At 42.3% G+C, this 14,847-nt stretch overlaps 1 pseudogene across 1 annotated transcript in view; it reads right to left on the bottom strand.

The window, feature by feature from the left end:
* Positions 1-308: 308 nt before the first annotated feature.
* The window catches only part of LOC311523238 (heparan-alpha-glucosaminide N-acetyltransferase-like), a 71,301-nt pseudogene continuing 56,762 nt past the window's right edge, over positions 309-14,847 (bottom strand). The window contains exon 7 of the transcript in view: positions 309-377. The product of the transcript in view is annotated as a heparan-alpha-glucosaminide N-acetyltransferase-like (transcript). The remainder of the gene's footprint in view (positions 378-14,847) is intronic.

Raw genomic sequence — 14,847 nt, 5'->3', positions numbered from 1 at the left:
ATTTTCTAGGTGGACCCAAAATTTTGAAAAAGTTCTCAACTGGGTGGCTCTAGTTGCCACTAATTTGAATACAAAATGCTAGGGATGAGAGCCCTAGTGATTCAAAACAGAACCAAAGTTTGCACAAACCCCTGAAGACTGAAACTGCGAAGTATTTAATATTGAACAGCCACATTACAGCAACTGGTGTAACTTCTGTAGTTGACCAAAACATTTTTTATTGTATTCCCTAAAAAAAGCAAGTCACGTGCACATTTTAACAGGACTCCTTAGAAGCAAACTCTACTAGTTGGATTTGAAAGCACTTACTAGTATTTATTGACAGGAATGAATCCTTCATTTTATGTACACTTGGTTAAAATAGCCGAGATACTCCCCTTAGGGAGAGAAATCAGAGAATAGGTCAATAACAGGCAATAACATATCAAGCTCAGGAATCACAGAAAGGAAAAAAAAAAAAAGAAAAGGGTGGGGTGGGGGAAGGGACAGCTGTCCATGCCAAGCTCTAAGTGTTTCCATTGATTGGATAATCTAAAGATGCATTGCCTAACAAGAAGAGCAGCCTCTCTCTACAATAGCAGTTGTGAGCCGACTTTGATTTGAGAATGTGGTTCTTTTACATTATCAGATTTACTAAAACATGACTTTTCCAGAAATTTTATTAGCACAGGGTCAATGAACCACAGTGATGCATAAGGCAAAGCTAATGGAGTGATGGCATAGATTTGTACAGGGAGTAGTGGAGATCTGGCAAGGTTATGCACAAAGATAGATCTTTGATGCAATTTAATCTTAGCACATTATTCAATATCAGGGCTGGGATGCACTCACACTTCCCAGATCAGACCTTTGTAGGGTACCTGCACAGCATTTTCAAAAGGCCAGAGTGACTTAGGAGACAATGTCCCATTGGCTTTAACTGACACTTAGGCTCCTATATGACTTTTGAAAATCGGACAGTCTTCTGAGTTATCTGGGAGTGAACCTCCCAGCACAGGTAAACAGACTCACGAAGCTAGCGAGGTTTGAGTTAATGTGCTAAAAACAGAGTATGGATGATACAGCTCAGGCAGCAGCTCCAGCTTTAAAGTGCACCTGGTCCCCTGGGTGTGAGCTCGGGTGGCTAGCCTGAGTCTCTGTTGGAGCCACAACGTACACACTAGCTTGGGCCCGACTAACACTCCCCACTGCAGAGTAGACATACTTTTAGGCCTCTTGAAAATTATAACCCATTTTTCCAGACCTCCAAATGATAGGTAATAATATGTTTTACAGGTAGATTATCTGACCTATATTAAGTCACCAGTATTCTTGTGAATTTGATTGTATGAATCTGCAGTTGGATTCTAGGTTCACAATCACAATTCTCGCACAGTGGAAGTGTAAATTTGTACATTACCATTTTTCAGAGTAGCAGCCGTGTTAGTCTGTATTCGCAAAAAGAAAAGGAGTACCTCAAGTACTCCTTTTCTTTTTACATTACCATTGTTTCCTGCATCTTGATTTTTATCTAGATTTATGCAATAAGAAGTAACAACAATTTTCAGTAGTATGGTTTTCATCAGAGGAGCTCTAATCTCTATACGTCAGGAGGGGTCATATTTTATGGTTAAACTAAATTATCAGAAATTTAGGTCTCTTTTTTTATAAATGAATATTATGTTTTAAATAAGTTCAATGTTTGGGGAAAATCAATAAAATATAAACTAGAAAAGAAAGCATTATTTAGGAACATGAAACACAGTGAAAGGATTTCCACATATCTCTGTCTTTGCAAAGCACAACAGAACATTCAGGAGCACTGAAAACAAAACTAAAAGTTGCTTGGGGAGTGTCTAACTATTCCTCTGTTATCTTATAACACGTACTTGACCCTCTCTCCAGCCACCCACTTTTTCTCTTGAGATATTCTGAAATAAGTGTGATGCTGGCAAACCAATTCAGGTTAGAATTAACAGGCCTCAGAGCAGCAGCCGTGTTAGTCTGTATTCGCAAAAAGAAAAAGAGTACTTGTGGCACCTAAGAGATTAAGCAATTTATTTGAGCATAAGCTTTCGTGAGCTACAGCTCACTTCATCGGATGCATTCAGTGGAAAATAGTGAGGAGATTTTCTAATTAACAGGCCCGTTCACCTGCGAGTAATCTTTAAAGGCAGGTCAAGAGGAATTGCAATATAATCAGGCCAATTCAATTGTGAGAGTATCAAAGGGTTGTTAAATGGGCTTGCGGACACCAGCTCCTTCACTTGTGCTGATAAGAAATCAAGGAAAATGTTGTTTGTATATTTACATCTGTCTATATCCTGTACTCAACTAGCCTTAAGATCAAAGATATGTATACACTGCATGGAACTAATGAATATTTCCTGTATTGCCCTCACCTATCTGTCCATGTTTTAATGAATGGCGAACAATTGCCTAATGTAAATCAGTGTAACTGAACTATTTCTGTATGCATGGGAGGTAGGCAGTTAACTTCAAAGTAAGGGTCCTTGGTTTAACAATGGAGACTCTCAAACTCTCTGTATTACCTATTCTTTGTCCGAGGAAAACCCATGCTATGCCAGTAACCCTCAACGAGCTGCGTTCAACTACAAATGCTGGACCATGGGAATGATCCTGCTATCTCTGATTCATATCTGGACTGCTTGAATTCTGGCAGGGGGAGTTCTAAGCATATGGATAGAGATCCCTGGAATTCATTTTTGGGAAGCCCTGAGAACTTATGAAAAGAGTAACACACTTTTTAAATCTATGCTATCATTTGGACTACAACCTGTAATTCACCTGTAATGTATATTATCGGCTTTAATCTCAACTCTCATTTCTTCTCTTAATCAAAACATTTTCAGTTAGTTTATTAAGGATTGGCTAACAACTTTGTTTTTGGTGAAATCTTGAAGCATCCAGTGACCTGGGGTGTGTGACTGGATCTTTGGGACTGGAAGAACCTAATGTGCAGTGGTTTTGGTTTTAATAACCTTACATCATAAAGTCCAGTTTGCCTGGGTGATAAACGGGCTGGAATTCCATGGGGATTGTCTGTATTCCATGGTAAAACTAGTGTAGTGATTCAGGAATACTCTTTTATTACTGGCTTAGTGAATCTAATGATAGCATACACCACTAGTTTTGGGGTGTCTGCCCTATTTTCTGACAATCTGTGCTAAGTTTGGCATTCTCAGCTGTGACCCACTCTGGGCATCACAACAATAAGTTTTCCCCTTTAAGTGGTTTTTGCTTTTGCATCAGTATAAATTACCTGCCTGCAAGTGTCATAACTGAAGCTTGCTTAGTGCTGCACAGACATTCTATGACTATTAGCTTGATATGTTAAATTAATTCATTTAAGCTGTGTTTGCTAGCTTTTGGGGCTCTCTTTTGCTGAAGAAACTGAATTTTGAGCAAATGTTGCAGAACATTGGTGGAAAGCAGATACTAATTGTGACTGCCTCAGACTGTATTCTAAGAGTTACATTTATCTGCTCAGGGAGCAGAATCCAAGCATGTGACCTATCTGTCCAATCAAAACAGTTTACATTTGGAATGTTATGGAGACGCTACTTCCTTCCCCCCCCCCCCCCACTTTGCTGTCTAGTCTATTTAGTCAGAAAACCGTTCAGGACAGCAACTGTCTCTTACTATGTGGATCTACAGCTGCTACAAGAATGGGTCATCAGTCTCAGCTGGGGCTACTAAGAAATAGTGCAGTACACGTACATTGTGCTAACACTAATGATAATTCCCATAAAATGGCAACCACATCTGAACTGTTACCAGAAAAATCTCTTTCCGCTTTTGATCCAACCTGGCACCAAACCAAAAGATGAGTCTGCATTACTATTACTTATATTTCAATAGCAGCTAGAGACTGAGGCTGAGACTGACTGAGACTGAGACTGACTGTGCCAGAGGCTGAACAGAAGAAAAGTCTCAGCCTCAGTTTAGAATATAACACTCGGTCTACACTAGGCGTGCTTCGGTAGTAAGGGCTTGTCTACACTGGCAATTTACAGCGCTGCAACTTTCACCCTTGGGGTGTGAAAAAATACACACACAAACCCCCCCACCCCCCCCGAGCGCAGCAAGTTTCAGCGCTGTAACGCCCCGGGGTAGACCGTGCACCAGCGCTGGGGGCCACACCCCTCGTGGAGGTGGTTTTGCTGCGCCGCGACCACACAAGCCACGGCAGCGCTTTAGCATTGCCAGTGTGGACTAGCTCTAAAGGGTGGACACAGCTAAATCAGTGAAGCGGCACTTTAGTAACTGCACTATTCTAAAACCACCCTCCCCAGCAGCAAAACAAATACCACCAGTAAAAGCACAGCTCTGCTGCTCTAGTTGCATCTACACAACAGACTTCTGCTGGCATAGGGATGTGAAGCAGGTATCACACCTCTTCTCCCCCATGACTCACATAGGTGTGCCAGCAGTAGTCTGCAGACATTGCCTAAGGTTACCTCTAAAGTAATCTTAGTTTACCGTCTAAATCAATGAGGGTCTGCACAGGTACAGCCGTCTTTCTGCATGCAACAAATTGCAGGATTGGAGCCTAAATAATCTGGGTGATTCAAATTTGAATAGACTCCCACTTCTGAATTCAGAGCTTATATGTGAGGCTCTGGTTTTGGCCATCTCCACACATTGGGTGTGTTTATAACTCAGTAGCAGCTGAAGCTGTTGTGTCCCAGCTTTGTATTTCTTGCCATGCACCCCACCAGATCATTTTTGGCAGTGAGAAGTAATACTGTGAGCTGCTGCTCAATTGTCTATTACTAGCGTTATAATGAAGAAGCTAAACTAGCCAGTTCCGCTCAACAGCAGCATGGCTACGTCTAAACCTCGGCAGCTTTCGGTCCGATCATCCCATTACCACGCTGTCTCTTTGGCACCAGCTCAAGAAAGAATAAGGGAGGACACAGAGGATTCTTAAAATAAATCTTGGCTGGTGTGGTGGCTGAAGGAAACAATTTCACCACTTTATCACGCACCCTTTGTACAATGTTAAACCTAAATTAATTAAATAAATCAGTTGATGAAATCACCCTATGAATGTGACAGCATACCATAATTCACTGCAGCTGCCAGAGCAGGGAGCAGATGGAAGACGCTGGATTTTCCCCTGTGCTACAAGTACCATTTTGTTGGTCCGATTCTGTTTCCTTTCAGATTAAGTCAAGGGCACACGTCGGGCCTCATTCTGCAGCTGCGCCTCGCAGAGCGCTCCCACAGTCAGGGGGCTTTCCCCAAAAGCAGAGCAGCTGTATGCAACATGAATGTGCAGAGACCAAATCCTACCTTGGGTTACACTGGTGTAACTCAGGACAAATCTGGCTCTAGGCGCAATTGGCATGTGGAATGATCCTCTCCTTTTGTCCTCTCATCATGCACTCTACACTAAACAGAGTACTTTTAACAAGGGTAATTGCATCCTCCCTACCACACACAAAGTTCAAGCCTTAGTGTAAACAGGGGGATGCATTTGGTGGAGCACAGGCAGCATTTTGAACATGACAGTGACCTTCTGCACTCTGGCTGGGAATGAAAGTTATCAGTTGGCCTACACACAACACAAACACCCCGGGGGGGAGAATACAAAGAGAAGGCATTTGTAGTGGCCGCTGCATCACAAATGAAAACAGATTAGTGAAAAATATTTAAGCAACTCATGACTGAATGCAGAAACTTCTTACACAGTGCAGAGATGAGGGGACATGCGAATCTGCTGAGTTGCACAGTACAATGAAAAGTGCACTGTTCTAGGCATGGCAAATGAACACCAGTGCTGCACCCCGTTCTACAGGGGAAAGGGTATGGTGAGAGGCAGGGACTGAGTTTACTTGATGCCATGGTTCTGAGGCCTCGAACCTGCTGTGGGAACGACACGCTCAGCAGCCACTGACTTAGAAACCTGTTCCAGGGAGCAGGACTACAGTCAGTGCCATTCTGTCACTGGACGGCGAGTAGTGCCATACAGAGATTAGCCACCATCACCCCAACTCCTCTACTGCACCTCCCTTAAGGTGAGCTGGACAAAAGCAGCAGTCAGCCAATTCCGCTGAAACATTAAAATGCAAAAAGTCCTTAGAGTCCATAATTATAAATGGTTCAAACAACCCCTCAGAGTGCCACAAATAAAATCCGCAACTGTAACACAAAAGTTCACACTCAGCCCAGTTCTTCTGCCACACACAGAGCTCTTCCTCCATCCCAGGCTGCTGCACCCACAGCTGCCAGTCCCAGCCCTTTCTGGCTGGAGCTCAGCTCCCTGGTCACTGTCTTCCCTATCCTGCTGGCCACACCCTACAGCTTCCAAACCCCCAAGTACCAGGGTCCTCTTGCAAGATCCTGTCTTACTTCCTGCAGTTTCCTGAACTTCCCCCTTTGCTGCAGCCACCTGCTTCTCTTTACAGAGAATTACCTGATGTAATCAGGGTTGGATAGCCCTCCTAGGTGCTCCAGCCCTTAAGGGCAAGCCTGTTGCACTCGGTGGTTTGAGCATTGGCCTACTAAACCCAGGGTTGTTAGTTCAATCGTTGAGGGGGCCATTTGGGATCTGGGGCAAAAATTAGGGATTGGTCCTGCTTTGAGCAGGGGGTAGGACTAGATGACCTCCTGAGGTCCCTTCCAACCCTGATATTCTATGATTCTATGTACCAAATGCTGCACGTTTTACTTGGAATCCAATGATGAGCTGCCTTCTAGGATATGAGATATCTCTACTGTTCTCCGCCCTTGGGTGAAATGACCCATCACTCACCCGTCACAAGGTGAGGATTCCTTAGGTCATGTTGGTGGAACAGCTTGAGATTGCCAAATAAAATGAGGGATCAAATTAGGTTTATTTACAGTGACTAGAGTCCTGATGCAAAGGTTTTTCTGAAGTCAGTCTGACTCTTTATATTGACTTCAGCTGACTGGATTAGACCCTTGGTAACCCAGTCAGTAACCCTGCAGATCCCATTGGCTGGGAACTGCGGCCAATGTGAGGTGCAGGGGCAGTGCCTGCGAGCAGCCGCACGGAGACCCCCTTTGGTCCCCCGCCTAGGAGCCCTGCCAGAGAGGTGTGCCAGTCACTTTTGGGAGCCCCCCGAGGTAAGTGCTGACCCCCTCCTGCATCCCAACCCCCTGCCCCAGCCCAGAGTCTGACCCCGCACCCAAAGTCCCTCCCACAGCCCGCACCCCCTCCCACACCCAAACTCCCTCCCAGAGCCCACATCCTTCACCCCCTTCCTGCCCCAGCCTGGTGAAAGTGAGTGAGGGTGGGGGCAAGAGAGTGACAGAGGGAGGAGGGATTGAGTGAGCAGGGGGCAGGGCCTTGGAGAAGGGGCAGGACAGGGGCGTGGTCTAGGGGAAGGGATGGAGTAGGGGGCAAGCCAAGGGTCTTTGGGTTTGCGCGATTAGACAGCTGGCAACCCTACCAGGTGGGCTTGTGGATAAAAGGAGGGATCAAATTGGGTTTATTTACAGTGACTAGAGTCCTGACCCAAAGGTTTTTCTGAAGTCAGTCTGACTCTTTATGTTGACTTCAGCTGACTGGATCAGACCCTTGGTAACCCAGTACTTTTTCTTGACAACTACCATTTTGTGCTGCAGAACTGAAACACTTTCATTACAAATGTCTCTAGCCCATATGTGTGGCAAAGATAAGATGCAAAATGTGAACCAAATGGGAAAAAAATACCATGATATGCTTGAGTCTGCTGAGAGCCTGAAACAGCGGTTTTGAGAAGAATTTAGACTGCTCCTGTTCATCTCAGTGTGGTGCTAAATCTTCTCCCTCCTTCCCCTAAAACTAGCATGTTAAGGGGTGTTAATGCTGAGTTTCAATGGTGACAATTTAAACATCAGCAATGTGAACTATTTCACTGCTACCCACAGCAGGCAAGAAAGAAGAGGTACAAATATATTAACGAAGATCTCCACAATCTACTGAGAATGGCATCGGATTCTAATGTTGCACATGGGCAGAGTTGTGGGGATAGTCTGGGAGAGGGACAGCTATTCACTCCCCCCCCCCCCCAGTCTCACCTGCGGCAATAATTATACCTACTATTCATACAGAAGTTCACATTTCCAAAGCTCTGTACAAGAATTAATTAAAGAAGCTGTATAACATCCTCATTGGTTTACAGATGGAAAACCAGGCACAGAGATAAAGCGGCTTTTCCAACATCACAGTCAGTGTCAGAACGGGTTCCAAGAAAGGTAGGAGATATTGGCTCCCAGTCCTATACTGTGCTCAGTTCATTATAACATGTTCCCTTTAGGAAGCCACGATAGCAGTGAAAAAGTATCGTGAGACTACTCTGCCTTTATATTTCATTTTTCCTACTATACACTTTAATTTGATTCAGTAAGTTTTAGGTGTGTCAATTGATGTTACATCTAGCACTCATTAGAACTTTGCTTTTTCCCGTTATTCCTTTATATGCTATGCAGTTTTCTTTGCGTGTCTAGATTTATGAGACAATCGTCTGCAAACACTAAAAGAGTCGAACTAAATGTTAATTGAGAGTAATACTGCATCCTCAGAACCACAAAGCAGAGGTCCGTTATGTTTGCTTTTATATTGCTTTCCTGACCTTGGACAATTTACTGGACGAGGTTATTACAACAGGCTCACTAACCTTTTCATTCTGAAATTAAGAAAATTTATTTTCCTGTATTTCTGTTTAATCCTGATAGGCAACAGCTTATGTATCATGCTCAAGTTCAAACATTAGTACAAGCAAAAAGAAAATGGAGCTTCTTAACCATGCATCTGATATAAGTAGATGGGCTCTATAGAATAGCTTAATGACTAGACCTCCAGGATAATTCCAAACATTTAATTTACACATGGAAAATGTTGTAAATATTTTGCCCCGCCTCTCCCCTCCCACCCCATTTTTTTTTATTTGTATCAACAGCCTGGAAATGTCATAGGTTTGTAGTTAAAACTGCTGACACTGACTCGATGAAATGTTAAACTTCCATGTTCTATGAAAGGTTGCAAAGGTTTGAAATCAAACCAGGTGGTGGAGGGGAGAGGAAAGAGGACAGATGCCCTGTAATTAGAGATTGAACAGAAACAACTGTTCCTGACAACACTTCTCCATGTCAGCCAATAACCTGCAATAGAGAAAGCCATGTGAAAGTGAAGTATGCAGTGCAGGATAGCAGTGGCTTAGACTAGAAGAGGCACATAGAATCATAGAATATCAGGGTTGGAAGGGACCTCAGGAGATCATCTAGTCCAACCCCCTGCTGAAAGCAGAACCAATCCCCAATTTTTGCCCCAGATCCCTAAATGCCCCCCTCAAGGATTGAACTCACAACCCTGGGTTTAGCAGGCCAATGCTCAAACCACTGAGCTATAGAAGATGACTAATTTTATAGCAGGTTTAAAATCAGAAATTAAAAAAAAGCCTTATAATTTTTAGTGTCTGTTAAACTATAATAAGGTGTTGGGAAAGCCCCTTATAAATGTCTCTTATCGGGGAAATGCAAAGCAGATTCAAATAACCCATATATAGTATTCAATATAATGTGCTGTTAGCTTGCAGGTAAAATAGTAATTATAAACTAAGCATTTAAAATATAGGGCCATATTCTGTTCTTAGTTACAGCATTTTACGTCTGAAGCGACTCCATTAGTTTAAATGGAATTACTCCAGATTTACACCAGAGCAGAATTTGGTCCATGCTACTTTTATTCAGACTCTAACAACTGTAGTGTCCTGGGGACATAGCTCTTAGATTCTTGACCCGACCAAAGACTCTTTCCCAGGTGTTTAGGAAGTGCTGTGTGAATGCCTAAGCTGCGTATACATGCTTGCTAAAGCTCAAAGTTATGTATCTCTCGATCACGTCTCAATGCTTTGATTTTAAAAAAATCCCCAGTTAAGGTAATAGATTATAAATTATAAATATGAAAAAATCCACAAAATTGATGAGTTTATATATTAGAGATGGGTCCAAGCTGCCAAATCTGGGTTCAAAACTAAATTTCAAAGTCTGCCCAAAGTGCAGGTGTTTGGGGATTTAGGTTTCTGGTTCATGCCTCTCTCTAGTTTACTTAGTTATTGGAGAATTGGGGAGTTAAATGTTACAACAAGCTTGTATTCTGAGTTCCTCTCTCTGGAGTTGTCACGAAAGAAATAGCTAACAAGCAGATTTAACTGTGGAACACAGGCACGCCGATGGGAGGGGAAGGAGCAAACGGGGCAATTGCCCAGGGGCCTGGGCGATTTAAAAAAGGGCGCAGCAGCCCCGGACGCCACTGGCAGCACAGCAGGGCTAAGAAAGGCTTCCTGCCCGCCCTCGCTCCACGCTGCTCCTGGAAGTGGCCTGCACATATCTGCAACTGCAGGGGGGGCGAAAGGGGTCTCTGCGCGCTACCCCCACCCTGAGCACCAACCCTGCAGATCCCATTGGCTGGGAACTGCGGCCAATGTGAGGTGCAGGGGCGGTGCCTGCAAGCAGTTGTGCGTGGAGACCCCGCCTTGGGCCCCCTGCCTAGGAGCCCTGCCAGAGAGGAGTGCCAGTCACTTTTGGGAGCCCCCGTGAGGTAAATGCTGACCCCCTCCAGCACCCCAACCCCCTGCCCCAGCCCAGAGTCTGACCCCACACCCAAAGTCCCTCCCAGAGCCCGCACCCCCTCCCGCACCCAAATAACCTGATTAGTAGCTAATGTCCCATAGACTTTTAATGGGACTCTTGCCCTTAAGTTTTGCAATCCCACCCTGTAACTATTCCTTCTCTCTGGGGTGGTTTTCTTTTATTTATAAATCTGAAAATGCCATTTAATATGATCGGTAACCGGGGTTTGGGTTCTTAACGGTTCCATGATCAAACCCTCAGTCAATTAAAGTAACTGGGGCTCGGGTCCATCTCTAGGGATTGAAGCTGTGACCATTGCATCTAAAACAATAAGCATTTTCTGTCTGAGCTAAAGGACCAGGGCCACTGGAATTTTTACTGGCAAAAATTAGTCCTCTCTCAGGAAAGGTGGCACTTCAAAAGCCTGGCATCACCTCACACCAACCATTGTTTTAATACTGATATAGAAAAAATAGTGCCAACTACTCAATCCACCAACATTAGTTCCTTGGATATTCTCCCATTGATTTCTCTTACCTATGAAGTGATTTTTGCTTAGCTGGATATATCTGACAAAACTGGATTGCAATCTGTTTATGATTTCCAAAAGTACAGCAATTTACACAGGAAACAAAAATTCTAATTGTGCAAGATACGCACTGTTCAGTACAAAATCAAAGAGGCAAATTCTCCTAGATGCTTTGGCCGCTTTGTGCAGTGTCACAAAACAGACACAAAACAGTCACAACCAACCACAGCAGCTTTGTGTCACCAGAGCAGAGAAAACAATTGAAGCATACTGGTGAATCTGGCACACAGTTTTTTGAAATATTCTTTGTATTTCAGAGAAGTCCTTCCATTACCATGTAGAAAAAGCTTGAAGTGTGCTTGTTCGCAGCCCATGAAGCTGAGGGGTTTTTTAAACACATAAACCAACATCTCGAAGCTAAACACCTGAAGAATAGTGTATGCAATTTGGAGACTGACTTAACAGGATACTGAATTCTGTGCATCTCCATCGGCCTATTTTAACATTAACTTTCAGCTTTATGCAATGCAGCTAGACTCCTCTGTCCCTTATAACAGCCAGAGATGGAGACTATCTTATTATCACATGCAATCTACCCATCATTATGGCATAAAAACAATTGAATCATGTTTACACCAAAAGTCACAGCTGTCCCTTACAAAATGAAATTAGGTTTGATTTTGTGTCAATGTCATCACAGTGTTCATTAGTGACATCTATTTTAAGAGGGCATGATGGCCGGTCCATAACTGCAACAGCACAAAAGCAGTGCCTCAGTGAGGGACAGGATGCCTTCTCCATCTGACTTCTCACATATGAAGAGCAACTACTGCATGTGAATGGGATGCATAACTGGGTTAATTTACTGTGCAGAATGTATATTGTCACTGGAGTCAGACTCATTCCGCCCTGTTCTTCAGATGTGAATGTAATAAAAGGCAGCACACCAATTAACAAAGAAAGGCTAGATGGGCTATAGTGACCACCTGAATGATAGTAAGTGCTATCCGGAGAGAAAATAAGGTACAAGCTAACAAAGGCCACAAAACCTGTAGGCACCAGCTCCATACTTCCCCAGATTTTTGCATACTGATTTATTGGAATTTGGCGATAACCCTCCTCTCATTAAACTCTAACTCTGAGTTGGTTCTCAGCAGTCCTCTTCCTCCCCCAAACTGAACTTGTGTTTATAAGTAAATGTAATACCACAACAGTTCTAAATGTTTTTCTTTAGAAGTCTAATTACGGCATTTTGAGAACACATATCCTACCTTAGGTGAAGTTACTTGGATTATAAAGCCTTTGAAGCAGGGACTATCTTCCTACATGTCTGTAAAGAACCTGGCATCATTTTGGGAAGTATGTAAATAATAAGAATGAAATAGGATCACTTTGTTTCTTTTACTTATGCTCAGGTTTGACACATTTGAAAAAAAAATAGGACAAAGCAACTTATCTACAAGAGGGTACTGCTACCAGAATAATTTGATTTATCAGCAGGGTAAGTCACACACTGTAGGCCCTGATTTACACTGGGAATTGGCATCGGGGTAGCTAGAGCGACAGAGAGAGGTATGAGGACAAAGCAAACACTAATAAGAACATTCAAGGACATTGGCCAGAGATGCATACAGCTAGATGGTCAGGTACATCTAAGAAAAAAAATTAATGATTCGAGCTAAACAAATAAGTAATTAAGATAAATATAGGAATCCTTGATGGCCATCTCTTTGGCTTTCTATTACCATCATGATACAAAAGGTCTTGTGGAGGGATATGGAAGTACAAAAATCCCTATTGGAGGCAGTAGAGCTGATTAAAAAAATAAAAATAAAAGGGAAGAAATTTCATGGACTATTTTTCCAATGTCTTTTCCCTTTTTGTGAACATTTGAAATTTCAAACTTAAAAATAATAATAAATAATAATAATAATGCTGACCAGCTCAATGAATGGTAGCAAAATTCAGAACCTTTTCTGAGAAAACTCCTTGATACCTTTCATGGACCTTTTTTTAATTTTGAAATTTGTATTGTTTCAATGGCAACGCTGATATCTGAAGCCCTAAAGGGCTGATTTCTGCACCACTGAAGTCAACAAGCCCTGAATGGGTGACTACACATTCCAATAATTTTCTTGTCTTTTCTAGGCAATAGGCGAGCTCCTGTGAATAAGGAGTACTTGTATGAATACAGGTTTATAGGAGTACAACCGTAAGCAGACAAAAGTAAAGACATGCATAAAATAAGGTTGAAAAGATAGCCTTCACTCTGCCCCCATGTGCAAATGCCTTCTGATACAATCTTTAATTCTAGAATCATTCTATTTCTCAAATATTATAGACACACACACACACTTGTCAAAGGATGCAATTTCTTTCCAATATCAAATGATTCACTGAACTATCATAGTAATCTGGGAACACAATTTTTTTTTCTTACCACCTGAGGTACAAGTGCAGGATCTTGCAATAGTCTTTCATTCTTGTATCGGTATACTAATTTCACTGCCGTACAGTAATGGTCTGATATATCTAAATGGACTTTTCACTGTCTGTCAAAGTTTTTTTTCTCTTTAACATATAGTAGGTACAGTAATAATGATGTCAGTACCAATGCTTTGTACATTTAACAGCATACTTTTCTTTTGAAGACATCTCTCAACAGTAATTTATTATTATAGCATTTAACAAGGTGGGTCTCAGAATCTGATACACCGCTGTGTAACTTCAGTTTTATGATGAGAAAGAGAAATTTTTGAGCTTAGTATACAAAAGGCTTTGGTTCAAGACAAGCACCAGTAAACAGTCAACAAGGATTTCACACAGCTGTGAAAAAAACGCACACATTAAACTACAATCTCTGTTTGAACAGTCATCACTTCCTCCTGACCTCAGCTCAATCTGTGATGACATAGTCTCTGGATAGATAATGGGCACTTCACATTTCGTACAAGAGAAACTTCATGCAGAAGGTAATAGAAACTGCTATTCCTCACTAGGAGTGGAAGGACTAAGAAGGAAGGTAACTATTTTGAAAAGACATGTCAGAATCTACCTAATTTTCTCTCATATTCCATCCTGGCAAATGAGACTCAATATATTTTTTGAAAGAGTCTATTTCACAGGGGTAACATGACAGACTCATACAAAGTTTTAAGAGGTGCAGTTTTACCTGATAGAGTTCAGTTTGAGGCCACTACCAACACAGTCCAAAAGCCAGAGTGTGATTATAGGAGAGGAATGTATGGGAGTTAGGCGTCTTTGGGCCTGTTTTCCCATTTACACCAGTGCAAATCAGGCATAACTCCAATGAAGTCAGAGATACATGAGTGTAAAACCAGAGTAAATGGGAAAAGACTAAGACCTCTTATTTCTAAGCCTGATCTTGGAAAATCTCTTAAAATTTCTTTCTCCCCCTTTTTCCATCTTAAAACTAAGTATGCCAGTACTTCCCAACCTTTATCAACCTTAAGCAGCCTTGGACACGAAGTGCCATACAAAGTACAACATCTCACCAAAGTAATACTATGAGTTTTGCATTTCTGATCTGAAATGCAAGCTTTGCTCTTTTGCAGCAACATGATAAAGACTCATTTACGGTTAAATGAAGAGGTATTGATGTATGAACTGTTGTATCATGGCTTAGAGACTAATAAAGATTGTCTTATAATTAGCACAGGTCGGAAAATCTGAGCTGTGTTCATTTTATTATTTATTATATTATATCCATATGA

Source organism: Lepidochelys olivacea (genome assembly GCF_965140295.1).
Source record: "Lepidochelys olivacea isolate rLepOli2 genome assembly, chromosome: 7".
Taxonomy (NCBI): Eukaryota; Metazoa; Chordata; order Testudines; family Cheloniidae; genus Lepidochelys; species Lepidochelys olivacea.
This window is presented reverse-complemented; position numbering and strand designations above follow the sequence as displayed.